The sequence below is a fragment of the Harpia harpyja genome, chromosome 12 (assembly GCF_026419915.1).
Source record: "Harpia harpyja isolate bHarHar1 chromosome 12, bHarHar1 primary haplotype, whole genome shotgun sequence".
NCBI lineage: Eukaryota > Metazoa > Chordata > Aves > Accipitriformes > Accipitridae > Harpia > Harpia harpyja.
Genome location: NC_068951.1, coordinates 36,116,702 through 36,135,233, shown reverse-complemented (window position 1 = coordinate 36,135,233; position 18,532 = coordinate 36,116,702). Strand labels below are relative to the sequence as shown.

General features: G+C 39.2%; 1 long non-coding RNA gene across 1 annotated transcript; it reads left to right on the top strand.

Annotated features, from left to right (window-relative positions):
• The first annotated feature begins 8,493 nt into the window (after positions 1–8,493).
• LOC128149499 (uncharacterized) lies at positions 8,494–18,320 on the top strand. The gene is made up of 3 exons (XR_008237655.1): positions 8,494–8,552; positions 15,149–15,301; positions 18,195–18,320. It is a non-coding gene; the product is annotated as an uncharacterized LOC128149499 (long non-coding RNA).
• Positions 18,321–18,532: the final 212 nt, after the last annotated feature.

The following is an 18,532-nucleotide window of genomic DNA, read 5'->3' as shown; positions in this document are numbered from 1 at the left end:
ACTTACAAAGTGACAAGGGTGATTCCGCTCGCACCTCTTTTATGGAAAGGCCCAGTCACCTCTCCCTTCCTTCATTGACAAACAGGACCAGTTTCCCTGGTTTATCAGCGCTACTCACTGGTACACATGAGAGGAGAAGACAAGACGTTTGTGGCAGAAACAAAACCACCTGCAGCTAGGATGAGCTGTAGCCTAATTAAACTTAACTGTCCCCAAGTGCTTTCTTGAGAATAGTTGCTCAAAATTACCTAAACTAATCCACTTTCTTAAACCCCCCTGAGGCTTTGTTTTCCTCTCATTTATTAGGATTTTACCTTTCTAATACCCATGATTGTGATAATATTGCTTTTGATTTATGCTGAGGAATCTGCAAGCAGAATTTGGCCACTAGGCATTAAGACAGAAGTACTCATCTTGAGAGCTCTTCAGCCTGAGAAACGTTTTCATCCCTTGCCCGCTAACATTAATCCCTGCACTCTCCATCTGCTAGCAAGTAAGTTGCAAACTAAACTGTTTATTAAAAGTGTTTGAGAAACACCAAAGTTAGGCACCGAAAACAAAAGTTCATACTGGCTCAAATAGCAGATTCAAGGCCTCAGAAAGAAAATGAAAAAACTTTCTTGTTAATGAGAAATATAAGCTTCTATTTTTATAACTCCTTTTTATTCTAAAGAACCTCATCAGTTTGGGCTTGACCTTATCTTTCTCCCCATTTGTTCACCACTTACATATTTTCTATGCAGTGTCTCACAATTAAGGGGACTGTAAAAGCAGAATTAGGCCCTTTATAAGTGAGTAGCTATCTGACTATAAATGAGTAATAATCTACCACTTAACAAAAGCCTTTGAGGGGGCAAAAGAGCACTGCACTGTTGTATAACGACTGTCACAACCGAGTTCAGGAGACGAAGAAGAGATCCCAAATGGAAGAGGGAGAACTTAGGTGCCTAGATAAAAGGAAATTAGAAAAATGTAGTTTGGCTGTGCTGACATTTCAATCTGGGCACATAATAAGCGCTCATCGGAAATTTTCTGGAGCACTATGTTTCCTTTGGAAAATGCTGATAATGTCAAAATGTAAACATTTGTCTGGACTGTGTACTATGGCAGCACCCTCCCCAGAAATCAGGCAAGCAGGGAAACCTGCCTGGTCTTGAGCACCCTGCCCAAGTGTAGCTGTTGGATCCCACATCCTGCATTGCCCAGGCCAGAGCTCACCCTTTGCCCAGCTGTTTTTTTCCCCTGAGCTTTAGGCGGAAAACAAATACCTGTTCTGCATGCCAGCATACAGAATTATCCATGCCTCCCTTTGTCAAGCCACTGCTAAAAAAACAATTTAGTTATTTGCAGCACTGTGGCAGGACTCTAGCCCCCATCTCTACATCATCACTACATCCCAATGCATCGAGTGTGCCTCTGTCATGTAGCCCTAAGCAGGTGGGACATATCCTGTACCACATGCCGTGATGCTGGGCACATCCCACATGATTCCCCACCTTGTTGCATATGCTCAAAGGACTTCTGTGTTCTTAGAAGCAAACTGAGCTGGCCTGATACCGAGAAACATCTGAAGAACTGCTGGCCTGGACAGTCTCATAGAGATAGGCCAGACAGCTGCTTCGCAGTTAATAAAAAGTTGAAGGAAATTTCCCCCCATTTTTCTAAAATGAAAAAAAAAAAAAAAAAAAATCAGTTAGTCTTCACAGGAAATATTGACATTTCTATTTTCATTCTGAAACTGCAATAATATTTTTTTGAAAGAAAAAAAATATTTTCTGCAAGAACTATTGCTTTAGTCTAATACCACAAAATTGGACTTCTATTTTTTTAATGAGGAAGTCTTCAGACTTTTAGTTTTTCCAAAAATGTCAGGGACCTTGACCATGTGTTTGTTTTCTTTAACTTTAGGAATAGATTAGGGGTTTTATGAAGCCTGATGGATGCATATTCTTTGCCCTTGACCACGTGTTTCATTTCATTGGTATTCCATTCATTTTTCCATGTTTTGAATGAACATACTTATTTACAGCCTTATTTTTACCACAGAATTGCAATATGAGTTTAATCTAATATGATTAAACAAGTGCAGAAAAACTGAGGTTTCTTTTAGTTCAAGTGGTTTATTTTTTTCATTTTATGTTACATTGTTAGAAACATTTTAATCTAGTTGGCAACAAGCTACTCTTCTTACTAAAATAATAGGATATGCGAAATCTTTTGTGTTGATGTAATTACACTAGTAGAAAATCTGATTTAAATTATATGAATGCTACGTTCTCACATAATCATCCTATGTGCACCAAAAACTTTGAAGAAACCTATAGATTTCCTTGCTTCTGTTGATGGATCTATTTGCATTTGGCACCGGAAAATAACACGGCCTTAAAATGGCTATTTTATCTGCTTGCCAGTCAATTTTCTGTTTAAGTGAATCTGAGCAGTCAAATAAAGGCTGTTTTTTCCATTTCAAACATATAAGACAACGGCCTTCTAGACTCTTTCCTAAGCAATACAGGACATATCTAAGCATTATATCTGTCTTCAAAGTGTGGATTTATGCATAGAGGTAATACTTCTGTTCACAAAAGCAAAGCCTGGGGCAATCTCCATTTACAATTACTCTCCAATATTTGCTAAGGACCTTTGATGCAACCCATGATTGTACTGTTACAGCCATGCTTTGGTGGTTACAGAGTTCAGCAATTGAGAACATAATGGAGAAGTTAAAGTGAAAGCAGTTGTGACCCTAATCGGTTTATGAGCTAGATTCTAGTCTTGAACCCATTCAGTTTGCACATATATAATGAACACTGTGTAGGAAAAAATGGAGATGAGAGACAGAAAGAGGATAAACACAGACTTATGTATCCAATAAACTAGAGGAGATTATTTTTCTATTTGTCAGCTGAATATAGCTGCATCCCACAAAATTCAGTCTCTGCTTAATGTGATTCTCTGCATACTTTGATCAAAACCACAGGAATGTACTAAAGAGAATACAACTCTTTCCCTGCACCCCCTGTTATTTTGATCGGCTTTGATCTCTGATGCAGCTGGTACTTGAAAACTTTAAGAAACAGATATGTAACTAATAGCAAGGGAGACAAAATTGTGCAACTCTTAAGGTGTAAGAAAGAATTTTTTATAACAAAAAGAACTATAATGTTATCTCTTCAAGACAAACACTAACATTTACTGATTTTATATAACATGCTTAGCACATTAGATTCCTCTACCTAGTTAAGGAGGATAACTTTCAGTGGCAATACCAGATGCTCATTTTGAGTATTTGGGTACTTCAAGAACCTGAATTTGATTTTCATTCCATATGAATGGACCTGAATATCAGTAACTTCTCTTTGGAATTCTTCGACACATCAAGCTGTTGTAAAGGCCTTGAAATCTGCTCTTTTCACTGAGATTTCTGACCCACTTCAGGACTTTAGGCAAGTAACTTCACTTCTGTGTACCTCCATTTCCCCCTCTAGAAATACAGAATAATCATATTTCTGTATATTACTTTGAGACCTACTGATTGCAAGTGCTGTATGAGAACAGTACTATTTTTATAAGAATTTGTTTTGTGCATTGCCTCCATCTTGATAATCTGAACAGTTTGGGTTTAATTCAAAGTGATAAGAAGAGACTTAAATGAAACGGCAGTTTGTGGATATATGAGATTCATTTTTCTCATACATAATTCTTTTCCATATGAATGTATACATCTTTTGGGGGATTTATTGTATACAGTGTCTTCCTGAAAAATTCAGAGCTCTCACCTCCCTTGACTGTAAATTATTGCTCTGTGCAGCAGGTCAGACTGTGCGCTGCCCTGAGAAGCACCTAATGATATTCTTAGAAGCCTGTTTTTAATCATTTCAGAGCACTGATGACATTTTTAGTATGTTTAAAGATGCAGACTATCCAAAAAACCCCAGAGATTAAAGTACCTAGAGAAAAATTATACTCTCTGTCTCCAGCAGGCAATAATCTCAGTCAAATTCTAGCTCTGAGTCAGGTAAGATTTACTCCATCCCTCTTCACAGTCAGTGGAGAGCGAATTTTTGACTATAATTAGATCTGAGGAGCTGGGCTCCTGTTAAGAGTTTGCTCACGAGCAAGACAGAGGTGAGCTCTTGTTGTTTGCATCTTTGCCGGCTTTTCACAGCTGGGGAGCCAGCATTAACAAGACTGTTCTGGAGATAAATAGTGCCCTGGTGACACGAGACGGAACAAGAATGGGAGCAGTAGTGTTGCAGGTAACCCTTCTCAGACTTAGGTTTTGCTGATCAATCAGCAGAGCCTTGGAGAGCCGGCAGCCAGGAGAGTGGCTAGCTCTTTATCCCTATATGATGGTTTCTCCTTCTCCTCATTTTTGGCATGTTTTAGTTTGGACCTTGTTAGATATGTGATTCAAAGCCTTATGCATTAAAGTCCAGGCATAGAGGCACATGCATTTAATAGTAGATTTATAAATGTTACTGGCTGGTATCTTCATTGTTGTGGCACACAAAAGTCTGTTCTGAACTCTGGACTCCTTAAGGTACAAAATCAACAAGTAAAATTGTTTAAAAAATACATGTCTATAGAGCTTTAGGTCCCTGGGCTTCTCTCTAGAGTAAAATACATTAGTTCCCTGGGGAACTGTGGAAAATTACACTAATTTTCTCAGTAAAAGAAAATTTAAAACCCCTCAGCAAGCACTCAGGAAATGGCACTTTGCATTTGATGCTTGCTCATGATAAAAATATTTATTCAGTGGAAGAATAACTGTAAGAGAACATTTTAAGGGCTTTTATATAGATTTTTTCCACCCAAACTTATGTCAGACATAGGCCTGTCAATCACCTGAAATGCACATTCCAAAAACCTTTCCAAAAAGTACAGTGAAACTATTCTTTGAGAAACAGGAAACTTCTGAGTTGCATTTTCTCTGTTTTTTTTTTAATGGTAGCTGTTTCCATTGTGACATTTGAAAGTTCAGATGTGACATTAATCGTTTGTGAAGATGAACTAGCCAGTGACTCACAAATGGCTCCTGGATTCACTGTTCCGGGAAACAGCAGGCAAAGGAAAGCTGCAGAGTCTGTCAAGAGTTCCGCTGTTTGATCTGCCGCCTGGTAAAATCTCCAAGCACTACACCTTGCTCTAACCTGGTTCTTATTATTTGTAGTTCAAGCTGGTTTTGAGTCAGTCAGCAATTACATATTGTGCTTTCTCTTTGCTACAAATCTAATTAAAATAATAATAGTACAGGATCTATAGTTAAGTTTTTGTTTTTCTTGGAAAGATGTTTGCCTTGGCTGAAATCTGGGTAACGTGGAGGCCACAGTGTGATATATTCCAGCCCTACTTTGCCACCTAATACCACACTTCGGAGATTATCTTTTCTCAAATAGTTCTTTTGCTCTAAGCCATTGGCCTCAGATTCAAAGACGAGCTGAAATAACTGCTAGCTGAAAAAGTTATACATGATACAGATATGCACTGGAACTGGATTTTAGAGAGAACATTTAGGTTATACAGAAAGGAACACCAGATTATATGTCGTTAGGCATGGGTACAGTTTCCTGTAAACATTTTGAGAAATATAATTGTGGACTAATGCATTTGGGCTAAATTCACTGCTGCCCTAAGTGTTGTGACTTCAGTAGCATTTGCTATCATGAAATTCTGACCTGCTTATATCAGTATTATCAGAAAACTTGTGGAGAGTGGCATAGCGTTCAGAATTCATGGATATTTCAGCACGTTTTGAGGACGTCCCAGAACATTGCAAAATACATTCAGGGGATGGTCACAAGAGAATGCAGAGGCCATTCCTTAACAATACATCCCTATTCAACATATAACTTAAACATATGCTTGGTCCAGAAGCTTACAGATTACATTGTCATATATCCTGATCTCTCCTGATTTCTTTTGCTTGTATGTGGTGCAGTCTGTAGGTTCTCTTGTTACAGCTGACCAAAAGAGGTACAACAGCAGAAGAGGGTGCCAGCCAGAGGAGAAATTCCCATGCTCAGGCGTCGTGAAGGGCACGTCTACACCACACAATGAAATTGAGAGCAGTGTAACTTCTCTGAAGCAATGTTGCTGAGCTAATGAGTCTGCCTGTGAAGCTGGTGATATTACCTCAGATTTGGCACCACACCAAAGCAGCTATGTTGCTGACAAGACCTCAGTGCTATGTGCACTGTCTGAATGGTCAGCAGCAGCGATGGGTTCTCCTAATGGTGTACCTATTGCCACAGAGAGCTGCCTGCAGGATTTTTGTGTAAAAGGCATATCGAAGTTGAAAGATGTATCATAGATCAGACTGTGTATTGATGTGTAGATCCTGAATTATGTCACAGCCCAGAGAGCTCATCAAACTTAAGTTGAATCCCCTACCAAGCCGTAAGGCAGGCGTTCCCGAGGGGACTGGGTAACATGAACCAACCACAGGTATCACCCAGTGCGGTCATGTACTGGGAGCAGCTCCCAGTCCACCAGCATTGTTGCAGCTGCCTCCAGCTCTGGGTAAGCCATCAGGGCTTGCCATGCTGTGGGCTGGGATTTCTGCGCTGCATCGCTTAGAGGCACAGCACAGGAGATCACCGCTCGTTTTTCTCCCCTGTGGTTTGGCACAAACAAATAATAGCTGGAACCAAAATGGTTAGCATAGGTTTATTAACTTTGAGGGAAACAAATCACAAAAGGGTAAATTGAAATTAACTGGTTGAACACAGGGTAAATCAATAGGATTATACAAGGGTCGCAAAAAGGGAGGACTTTCTTCTATTCTATGACCTTTGGTGAGGACAAGCTTGAGGAAACACACGAGACAGAAAAGAAAAGATTGTGAGCTCTAGCTAAATAGCAATAACCAGATGTTTTTAGCAGGTGCTGTAAGCCCTGAACAGTGGGATTTTGCTACGTGATGTCTTATTTGTCTAAATCAAAAAAAGGACTTAGACTAAGGCCATAAAGATGCAGGTGGCTATGGGCTCTGCTTCCAGAAGCTCAATGGCATCTCATTTGCTCTGGCTGGAATGCAGAAAGAAAATTTCTTCTCAACAGACAACTGATCTAAGAATAACTCCCTCGAACAGACTTTCAGGCTTCTTTTGTACTTAGATATTAAGCAGAAGTAATTCTATGACTACTGAGACAAATTTTGTTATTAGGAATTTACAGTAAGTTCTTGAAGATTTCAGTTCACCATGTCGATACTATGGTTGCGTAGTGTATTATAATAATGTCTATGGCTGCAAGTTTGCATGAGCTATTGCTGTAGGCAGCAGTTGCTGCAGTATCTACTATATTACTAGAAACTGATTGAAATAATTTTGAGTATGAAATATAAAATTATAATCTGTGCAGTGAATCATACTCATTTTCATAAATATATCTGTGCATATATACACCAAAATTGCAGTTGTCTCCATTCCTGGAATATGATTCAATTGATATGATACCTTTTAATGTAAGCCAAACAGTTGTTTCCTAAAGCTGATGGTGAGTAAAGTGTAACATCAAGATCCAGTTTGACAAATGGGGAAATGCTGGGTTAGAATAAGGTGACTAACTGTATAGTAGAGATCACTGGTAGCTCCTGGGAAAATACAGTCACTAATAACCTAGACAAAGAAGTAACTCACATGTTAATGAAACCTTCCAACTGTGCTTTGGATGTGCTCTGGATGAGTTATAAAAAAAAGGATAGAAAGCAACTGGGAAACAAATAATCTGTTTCTTGGAGGTCTTAAAAACTTGATGAAATGCAACAAAAATTGGATTCAACCTGGAGAAATGCCAGCTAATCTATCTCAAGAAAAATAATTCAAGTTGTACATACTCACTGTGGTGGACAAATCTGGAAAGCAGTAATGTGAAGAACTGAGAAACTGTTGGAGTGCCTGTGCTCGTGCCACACGAATAAGGAGGTAATTGTTCATCTCCATACAACTCTGATAGAAGAAAGCATGCATTCCTTGGTAGCTCATTACAACAAACAAATTGAAGGTGATGTCTACTGAGGGATTTTTGAATAGACAAAAGAAGGAAGATTGGAATGGATCAATATTTATAGGCTGGTGAAAGGAAGGTTAAGTGGTTGAGAATCAAAGAACTTGCCAACAATCTATAAATGGGATAAGCAGCAAGAAGGAAGAGGAATTATTTAGGATGTTCTGAGACAGAAGGAAGGAAGAAATGAAAATTTAGTCTGAATACTAAGATTAAAAACTGTGATACAGAAATGAACTATACAGTGCAAAATTCTCTGAGGGAACTATTTAAACCTTATTGCTTGAAGACTTGGACAAAGGCTTGACTAAATACATTTCAACAAGTAATTTATTTCCATTAGCATCAGGACATGACCTTCCCACAAACTCCCATTAACTTCAGTGCCTTTTGTATGTGCCTTATGAAGCGGCAGCAGGGACTGGGCTGGCTGTTAGTGCTTGGCTGGGATACAGCAAACTCCAAACAAATGCAGTTCAGAGCCATGACAGGACCTGGGACCAGCTTGACCTCCAGGATGAGTCTGTATAGATCTACATTGAGTGAGTACGCCCAAAAGAGTTTTAAACTCATAAGTCAGGTTGTATTAAAATATAAACTACAGTAATTAACTTCTTTATCTATAACCAACTCTAAAGTGAACACAAATTTAAAAAAGAATGTCTGTCTGTGCTGTTTGTGGGTTTGCAGATTGTGTCTTTCCTTCCAGATTTACTTTTTGACAACTCCATGACTTTCTGTTCTGGTCCTTAGGGATTTCCTTCATGGGAAAACTAAGTGTCTCCCTGTCTTTGCTTGGGCTGCAGGCAAAGCTCCTTACTGTGATTTTCTCGTTCTTCTTTTGGCATATTGTGCCAGTGGGACCATCTTCACCAAACAGGCTCAGTTGCATCCATGGTAAGAAGCCGTCTCCCTGTGGGCTAGATGGGTCCATCAAACCCATACACACTTTTAAGGAATATTTGCAGACTGAGAATGCCCAGATGAAACACTTACTGTCCATTACAACCTCCCATAGCACTCATACCCCACCTGTAGTTCAGACAAAATTAAAAGCCTCTGGACTGTTTGGTAGCATACATGAAAGTAGTTGTGACCTCAAATCACAGACGATCCAGATAAAAAATACTACAAGCTACTGCTACACCTGGCACTGACAACACTGTTGGAAGTTACAGTTAGGTGTGTTACCTAAAGATGAATCAAAGACAGATTTTGCACAGGAACCTTTGCAACCCAGTAACATACTGGTGTGGGGGAAGTTTTTGCTGATGCTACCACAGTGTGTTCATATGATGCCAAGACTAAGTTATACCTTTACATTCACATTATTATTAAATTTAGTAAATACAAGCCTATGCAATTATATCCCAAATCACTTGGGGTGACTACCATGAAGTAGCACAAAAGTACACCAGCTTTCTGTTGGTTTTGTGTTCTAGGACAGATGAAGAGACCATTTTCACTGACAGGATCCCTTTAGTTTTCAAGTGTGTTTTGCCCTGTAGAAATGTCCTCTGGTTGGGGGTTTTTTTTATGTCAATATGGGAGTACAGTGTGTGCCTGGAAGCGAATAATGACTCTAAGATGATTAACATGTTATTATTAAACTATGGGATAATCGCTATCCTGTCAAGTGTCAGTGCGTGCATTTCATCAGCCCCCATGTGACTGTGGCTCCTGCGTTGAACTCCCAGTAGCTTTCTCTGATCTAAGGGGAATATTTTTCCTGGTCAGCAGCTGAATGTGACCCTTTCAGAAATGCAAACAGCAAAAAGAAAACAAAGGTGGATAAACACTACTAAGTCACCCCCCAAAATAATATTTTTTTGTACCATTTGAAGGAAGCCTAAGCTGACTTTTCAGATGGCAACATATTGGTGGGACTGGTAATACTTAACAAGCTGAGGCGTAACGAAGTGTGAACTTCTCAAGAAATACAGATAATTCTGCTTTTCAGACTGGCTGATGAGTCACAAACAAGGCATCTGCATGATGAAATGGACCTGAACCATATGCTACAGCTGCTTTTGCACAGCTCAAAGTGCAAAGCCTGAGTTTGTGCCAGGGCCTTGAATGCATGCCCTTCTGGAGTTTAGTTGGCTGAGTTAAGGGGTTTAGTGGACTGAGCCCAAGATCAGCTCCTTCGCTGACAAGAACTACTGCGAAAACTAGAAGTGAGGGCCTGCCCCTCCTTTCCCGTGGGAGTTGCTTTTAAACTGAATTTTTACTATTGCTTTCCCCATGTTACTTTGACCTAGACTCAAACCCACTGGCTGGTCTTCCTGGCTTGAAGCTGACTCACTGGGTGATCACTAGGCTGTGTCTGACCCTGATCACTGTCCCCAGCCCTGATCCTGATGCTGACTTGCTGATCTACATCCCAGCTCCTCCGAGGGGTCGTTCCTCCCACCGGCCTCCTCGTCACGCTCGCCACCCAGATCACCTTCCCTTCCACACACAGGTGGCCCTTGCTGCTCTCCGACAGTTTGTCACTTCACTGGTTTCATGTACCTGAGTAACTGGGTTAACTCTGCTTGTTTTGGGGGTTCAAAATAAAATATGCGGACTTCCATAAAAATTGCTTTCCAAGGTCCAGCATGTTGCATAGTCAACAACAGAAGTCAAATTTTTAAGTAACGGTGTATTTTGCCCAAACAGATGAGTAAGACTAAAGGCAGATAGAGATACCCTGTGAAGTGGTATGTTCAAACTACTGTTCACCTGCTGCTAGACTTTAATTTCTACCATCCTGCTGCTGTGTCTTTTCAGCTGTGAGAGCCACTGTACAAGATAAGAGAACACTGGCTTTCTCCACTGAAAAATTAATTTGTTTTGGTTTTTTGGGTTTTGCCAGGGAACCGGCATTTAATCACGAAGATGTGTCATGCTGCTAAGCTGCATGACAGCTTGATGCAGCAAAGGATGCTCCCCACTGAAAACGTAAGCTATTTATGCTGTATATTTTTCTACCTAAGGAATCTACAGATTTTCCCTAGTCATGGCTTTCCCTTTTTCCTGCTAAATTACAAACAAGTGTCTGCACTTCCATGCTGGTATCAGTGAAGCTAAACAGCTCTTATACCCTTATCTTACTTTACAATATATTTTTCTTCTCTATGATCATTATTTTAAAGCCTGAAGGCAATAATATGTTTCCCCTGTGAAAAAAAGATTTGTATATCACACTAGCCAAGCTGCCGCTTTCCTCCACTCTTTCTGGCTTCTAACATTGCTCTTAAAGAGGCCAAATGACTTGTTTCATCTCCCAGCTGTGCGAGATGCAATTTCTGAAGCAGAATACTTCAGAAGGATTATGGCCCATTTTAGGTACCAACAGGAACCTACTACTGCTCAGAGTCTGTAATTACATCTTAGACTTCTCATTATAGCCCTTGTTATATTTTGATACCTCCATTTGCCCCTACTGAAGATACTATGTATCTTAATCTACTTTCCCCCTATAATTTCCCTGTCCTATATCCTCCCTTTACTTGTTGTTGGGGGTTTTTTTTGACAGCACTTTGCAACAAATGATTTGTCAAAGACTCAAGATAGTTTTTGACCACCTGATACTGTAAATCGTTTCTCTGCTGCCCACCCGTTACAAGAAGGCACTGCTAGCTCTTGTTAGGGAAGACTCTTCCTTTTATCTTAGCACTCAGTACCAAAACAACCCTTACCTAGGGAAAACCCCTTCTCACATTTTGAAATTTCCAGACTTCTTCTGGATTGCAGGACTCAAAACTCTGGATGCCATACATTGTGTGAATTCAATAATTTTGAAGAAAAACTGTTCCTTGTATTTTTCAGATGTATTTTGTGATCACTTCTAACAAAAGGTAGACTTTTTCAGTTTTAGAGAAGCAAAGCACTAAATTTGCATTATGAGATTAAAAACCAAGTTAGAGAAGTGAAAGATAAAAAATAATGGAACACTGCATTTAAGGACCTGACAATAATCTATTTCCCTAGCTGTCACTTAAATTTCTCAGAGGCACATTCTGGCAGTGGGAGCCAACAAGACAGTTCAGCCACATCTGCTTGAAGTGTTACTCTTCAGGACCAACCTTCTCCTGGACTATTAACCTTCTGTTTAAACTTTTGATTGTATGTATGCTATCTAGCATTAACCAAGCCTTATAGCATTTTTGAAAGTGCTACATCATTTTCTTCCAACTTCTCAATTTAAGGAAACATTGTATTGGAGCTTTGATTAACTCTCACTGTCAGTGAAGATACAGATTAGAACCTGACCAGGCTGAATTGTGCTTACAAGGATTTTGTTGACAGCTTTTTATAGACAGTATGTTGACATTTTGTACAGATGGAAAAATTTTGATTTCTTTCTCCCACTTACTGTTCTCCTACACATGTACACACAGTCCCTCATGTATATATTTGCCAGTTTTAGGAGGATCAGATCATCACAATTACAAGAGGGGAGTTTTAAACACCAGTGTTTTAAATGTGTATGTTTATTCCTCACTCAGAATCAACTCAGCACAGAGCTACATCTGTAATTAGTTGCAGCAGCAAACAATGCCATTTGCATATGCAAGAACTTCATTTGTGGTACTAATTATCATCCTTTCTTAGGGAAGAATTTGCAAAGGTATTTACATGCCTAACCTACTCTCATGTTTTTTGAAGCCATCTTAGGCAACCATTCTGTGACTATAGCTGCCAATACCTTTAAAAACAGAATTTGGTATCAGTGCCATAGAATATGCTACAAAAGAGAGAAGAATGGAATGCATAATTTTCATTTCAGTTTGCCTCTGCATTTGATTTGGGACACAATATTACAGGTGTTGCTATTTTTTTTTAAAGAGAGAAATTCTGGCTTTTGCTGTACTTTTGACATGGTTCCCTTCTATTCTAAGTCCATGATTGTAACCTGCATGCATACACATCCTTCTTTCACAGAAGTATTATTTTTTCACATTTCAAGCTACCTCCTCTTTTCTTGTTTATGCTTTAGATTTTAATTTGTTTCAGAGCTTCTGTTCCCTGTGATTATGTATTTGAGTTCAACTGCCTTAAGACAAGAATCTAGAGAAAATCAACAGATGTATATTACTTACATTTCAACAGTCCCGGCCAAACAGTGTCTGGACTTTGACACTTGATTGCACTGATGTGTTGTGATTAATGCTTTCCTAATTGTAGACAGCAGTGCAAGCACAGAAAGTCTAAGGACTGATTTCTGACTTTCATGCTTGACCTGAAACCTGCTGAAGTCAATGGGAGCCCTCAAAGTCTCCATCCAAAATCCATCAGAGGCACTGAACTTCCCGTTAAAAACGTGGCAGTTCTTTCTGTCTCAGCCTTTGTAACTTGTTCACTGAGCCAAAAGGCAGACTAGAACACCAGGCAACAGATTTTACTTACAGATTTTAAAAGTTTTATGATATAAACTGGAAACCTCTAATAATACATTATAAACCTAAGGATAATTAGGAAGTTCAGAGCAGATTTTTTTTTTTCCACAGATTGTTAATTTACTTGCAAATCAGTCCAGCTTTCTGGATTTAACTCTCTGAGGAATTCACCAAATGTTTAAAAAAACAAGTATCATATACATACATCAGTATGGCATTTCACTATTCCATTTGGCCTCTGCTTTTGGTTGTTGATTGGAAAAAACAAACCTGATCTGCTGGGACGCTAATGAATGTCTATGCGTCAGGGTTGCTACTTATGGCTGTTAGTTACTGGAATTATACCATCCAGATAATGCTGGAATTAACTTCTCTTTCTATTTGCAAAAGTATTTGTTAATCACTGTTTTTCCAAACAATTCCTATCGAGATAAAAATTAATTGGAAATCATATCACAGCAACTCAGCTTATCAACTTTAATGGGAGTTTCACCTGCTTAGGAGAAAACTCATTATTTGATACATTTTATTTGTTTTAAATAAAGGTATGCTCATGCATTAAATGGGAGCAAACATGGAGATAATTAATCTGTATTGTGGAGTTGCCAACTGTTTAACTCTTCATGAGTTAATTAAAACAGTTTCAACTTTTTAATTTTGGTATAGTTTAAATAGTGACAAATTTTAAAGAAATCAAGAGGCTGCTACTTATTTTGTGACAATGGTTACATGCCAGGTTCATTGCAAGCAATTAAGAAAACAACTTCTGGTATTTGTTAATTGCTCTTTAGCCAGTATTTATTATACATGCTGCACAAATGGAATGGTAGAGCAACTGACCAGGAGATACAAAAAGAAGTTCTTTTACCAGGAATAGAAGAACTCCAACCGGTTTATATCTTTAAAATACCTTAGAGACTTCTTTGAACATCTTTGGAAAGTTCATATATGTGACATGACAATTTAGAAAGATGACAATTGCTGGAGAAAAATTTTTACAATGAAAATATGAATACTGCTCTACTATGGATAAGAGAATAATTGACAGTAGTTGCATGCTTAAAGTTAAACATCTCCTTGTAGTGTTTGCAGGCTTGAGATCAAATATTCTTACTGTGTTTTGCTATACACTGGAAATATAATTTTGGGTTGTAAGTAATCTACTCTGCTGACTGGAAAGTTGTGATGCTGACTGTAAGTTGCAATGACTTACTCTAAAACCCAGAAACCAGGATGACTCTCCTTTGCTATAAAGCAGGAGATACTATGGAGTGTTAGAAGCTGGAAAAATCATAAAAAAACCCAGAAAAACCTGTCTGCTCGGCATACCTTCTGTTGAGTCCCTCATGTATCATAGGAATTTGTTCTGTAGGCAGTATTTCTAGATATGTTGCAAGATGTACAGGTGGGTGTATACATATTGTCTGTGTCATGATTACCACTAAGTTGCCTGACTGGTGTTCCTGTCAAATAAGCAAACCTTCATTCACAACAGCCTGTTTTTTCATATTTAGGTAAAAAAAAGTCAATGCCAGTGTTTCTTCCAGTAACATTTTCAGTCTCACCTGAAACCTTCAAACACTTGTCACTAATCTGCAGGCATAAAATGCTGCAATAAGTGTACAAGCAGTAATCCTTACAGCCATACAAAGGCTCAGCAGTGCCACTGCCTGCAGTTTGACAGAAATCGCCAGAAGTCAGAGGGGGCTCTCAGTTGACATTTTTTAACTATTATTTCTGTTGTATTCCAACAGGGTCTAATTGTTGATTCAGAGCCCGGGCAGTTTCCACAATCCGTCTTTGCATATTTATTACATGCGACTGACTGTTCTTTGTCTACACATTTCCAGAAATCTGAGAAGTGCAAGATCCATGACACCACAAGCAGGTGCTCAGCATATCTCTAGGTGAGTCTACATGTCACTGAAACCGTACTCTCTCACAGACCATGCCAAAGTTGGACTTAATGATGAACTTGTTAAAAAGGGAAATGCTTGAATGGGCATGGCTTGGGTTGTTCCATCGCTCTGAGTTTGGTGTTGTTTTCACACCTCCTCCATCATATTTGGTGATTATGCCTGCAGACATAATGTTTTCCTCAAAGTAGAGCTACTAACTGGCTAGCAATTATTTTGTGCTAAACTTCACTTCATCAGAAGCTAAAATAATATCTTGCATATCATGTCATCTTTGAACAATCCCTTTGCTGCTTTGTAAATTAACAGAAAGTCTGGGCAGCAGGACTGCTTTTGGCAGAATTTGCCAAAAAACCTGACAACGCAGCTGGAAGTATAGCTCTTCATGTTAATTCTCATTAGTACTATTAGTTTCATCTTTCTTTGCCCAAAGAACATATTTAGTTGAACATTTTGCTCCCATTTGCAATGGGCTAAAATTTATCTCAAATCTGCCCAAACTTTGCAGAAAATAATACTTTGACAAGCAGGATCTTGGAGGATCTAATCTTTTTGTCAGTGATAAAATGTGGCTCTTGACACAAAATCTTTTCCACCACGTGCTTTTCTTGTAAGCTTTACCACTGATATTGGATTCCTGGGACCATTCTAAAAGCAGCTTAACCTTGTTGCATTCAAACTGTTCTTACCGGAGTTTGATGAAAATCTGCTTAGTATTTCGCATGTCCACTTTGAAATTCTATCATGACTATCAGGTTTTGGGTTGTTCAGGGGCCCTATCACTGTGAATTTGACCCTGGGTTCAAAGCTAGCTTGGGGTAAATTCATAAGGTTTTATTGTGGGAGTTACAGGCTGCGCGATGGATTTTGGGAGCTGCCTTTTATCATGCATTGACTTAAACTGTCAGAAAATGTACATCAAACTCATTCAGACATGTCTGGTTTCAGACTATCTGGAATGCTTCTCTTTGAGTACGGTGACGTGTTGACTTGTATCACTTTCTCCTGCAGAATCTGGACACTTCCTGCCCACCCTCTTTGTTTATTTAGCATATGGGATGAAGCGCTATTCATCCAGGCAGTTCCTAAGTCAATGGAACAGAGGATTAATGACACTGTAGCGTATAGAGCATGCCTCCTCCTCAGGCCTGGGGTTCTTTTAAGCTGTATATATACCCCTGGGTTTATTCCATACTGTTCCATTTAGCATTATCCGTGCCTGAACTGTGGTGGCTGCTATATCCTTTTATCAAAAATATTTCCTATTGGGTAACTGAAGTAAAACAAGCAAAAAGTTGAAAAGAAAAAAAAAATAATCCACCACTGAAAACATGCAGAGATATTTTTAAAAGCACAAGCAGTATCCCATGAGAGAAAAGGATGGCAAAGGTGTGTGCGTGCCCTCAGTGAGGTGGAACAATGCACAACATGCCATAGTCTTGCTTTGCTTCTGAGTTCATTACCATAACCTGAAAAATAGGAAATAAAATTACAAGTTCACGCTCACATACCCTGCTCTGGCAATGCTATTTCTGAAGATGGAATTATTTGGAGTATTTTAAATTGTTTGATTAAGATAACTTAGGAATCTGATGTGCCCAGTGAAAGAAAGGATCACTTTAAATATGAAGTTAATCTTCATGTTCAGGGGCAACTAATCTACATTCTGTGTGTTAATATGATATTAATTACTGAATTTCCTAAAATGCAATTGATTTCTACTCATAGAAGAAAATGCCTGTAAGAAGAGTCCATAACTATAGGTGGTTCAGCTTTCACCATGATTTTTTGCTGGTAAGTCCAGAAGCCATAACACATTTAAAGTATTTATTCAGAATGTCTTACTTCTTGTATGTTGCGTGTGTGCGTATCTGCATATTAGACTGGAGAAATGCTTACACAAGCAGAGTTTGTGCTTCAAACAACTTTTTTTATTGCTAGCTCTTTGTATTTGCTACACAACACAAATTAACTCTTCCTCAAAATACCATTTCCTCAAATAAAACTGCCATTATTTGCAATTGGGCAACACAGTTCAGGACATTGCACTTGCAGTGTGATTCATCTAGGAAAGGCTCCCTTTATGCACTGGATCTTTGCAAATGCATTAACCTTTCTTTGTTGATCTGTCTCTAATCAGTCTTAATGTCTAGAAATTTCCATCTAGCTTTCATGCGTTTTTTCCACCATGGTAACCAGAAATCTAAGTACACACCTGGTCTTGTATAGATCAGGAAGACTTTAAATCAAAATCCTGACAGCTGTTCGGTACATAGTAAGTGTTATGCCTCCTTTATCTTTTGTTATATTAAAACAGGGGGACATGAAATGAAAGTAAAATATAAATTTGCCCTTCTAGTGTCTTCCCCAAGTCTGCTATACCAGTGATATCCCTGCTGGCTTTGAACTGAGCTTCTGAGACCAGCGTCTTTGATATGATCCTTGCCCTCTCAGTCATGCTGCTTCCTAGAGGAGTTTGTGTCACTGATCTGCTGACAGCCAGGTTGCTATTTTTTCTTCAACATTGTACTGAGGGTAGAAGTGATATTATGCCATTTGCAGTGGGTTTTCTTCCCCCCTCCCCCCTTTTAAAATTAATTATTAAATGCGATGCCAGGGACAAATTATTCTTGGGGACTGAAGAACTGTGATCTTTGTAATAGACTTGGATTAATTCCAGCTGGTTTTAAGCACCTTTCTCCATTAGCTAGAAGAGGTGATTAGCATGAAGACCCTCCCGCGTTAAGTGTCTTTTTAGCATTTAAAGTTAGCGCTGGTAAACTGAACCACCGAACCCTGCATTGGGCCTATTTTAATGGCTCAACTCTAATCTCAGTGCCTTATCTTTTCCTGAGATAATTGCCCATTTTCCCCCTTGTTTCAGTATAGCTATTCCGACAAACAAAGCCGGAACGTCTCTCGCCCGCACGCTGCTTTGTTTCACTTGTACGAATTTCTGATGGGAAGCCTGTCAGAGGGACAATTCAAAGAAACAGCATTATGAGCCCCGTGGTCGTTTACTTCTGATGTGAGACACACACACCGCCGGCCCCTCCAGCTGCAGGGTCAGCTCCAGCCCCACGCAGCGCTGGCGTCTCTGGTGTGCCGCCTTCTATCTTCTCTTTGCCGTAATTTAGTGCAAACGCTTAAGGACTGACTGAGAACTCATCGAGAACTTCTGGAGCGCCGCGTTCCCTCACATCCGAGGAACCTCTACCTTCC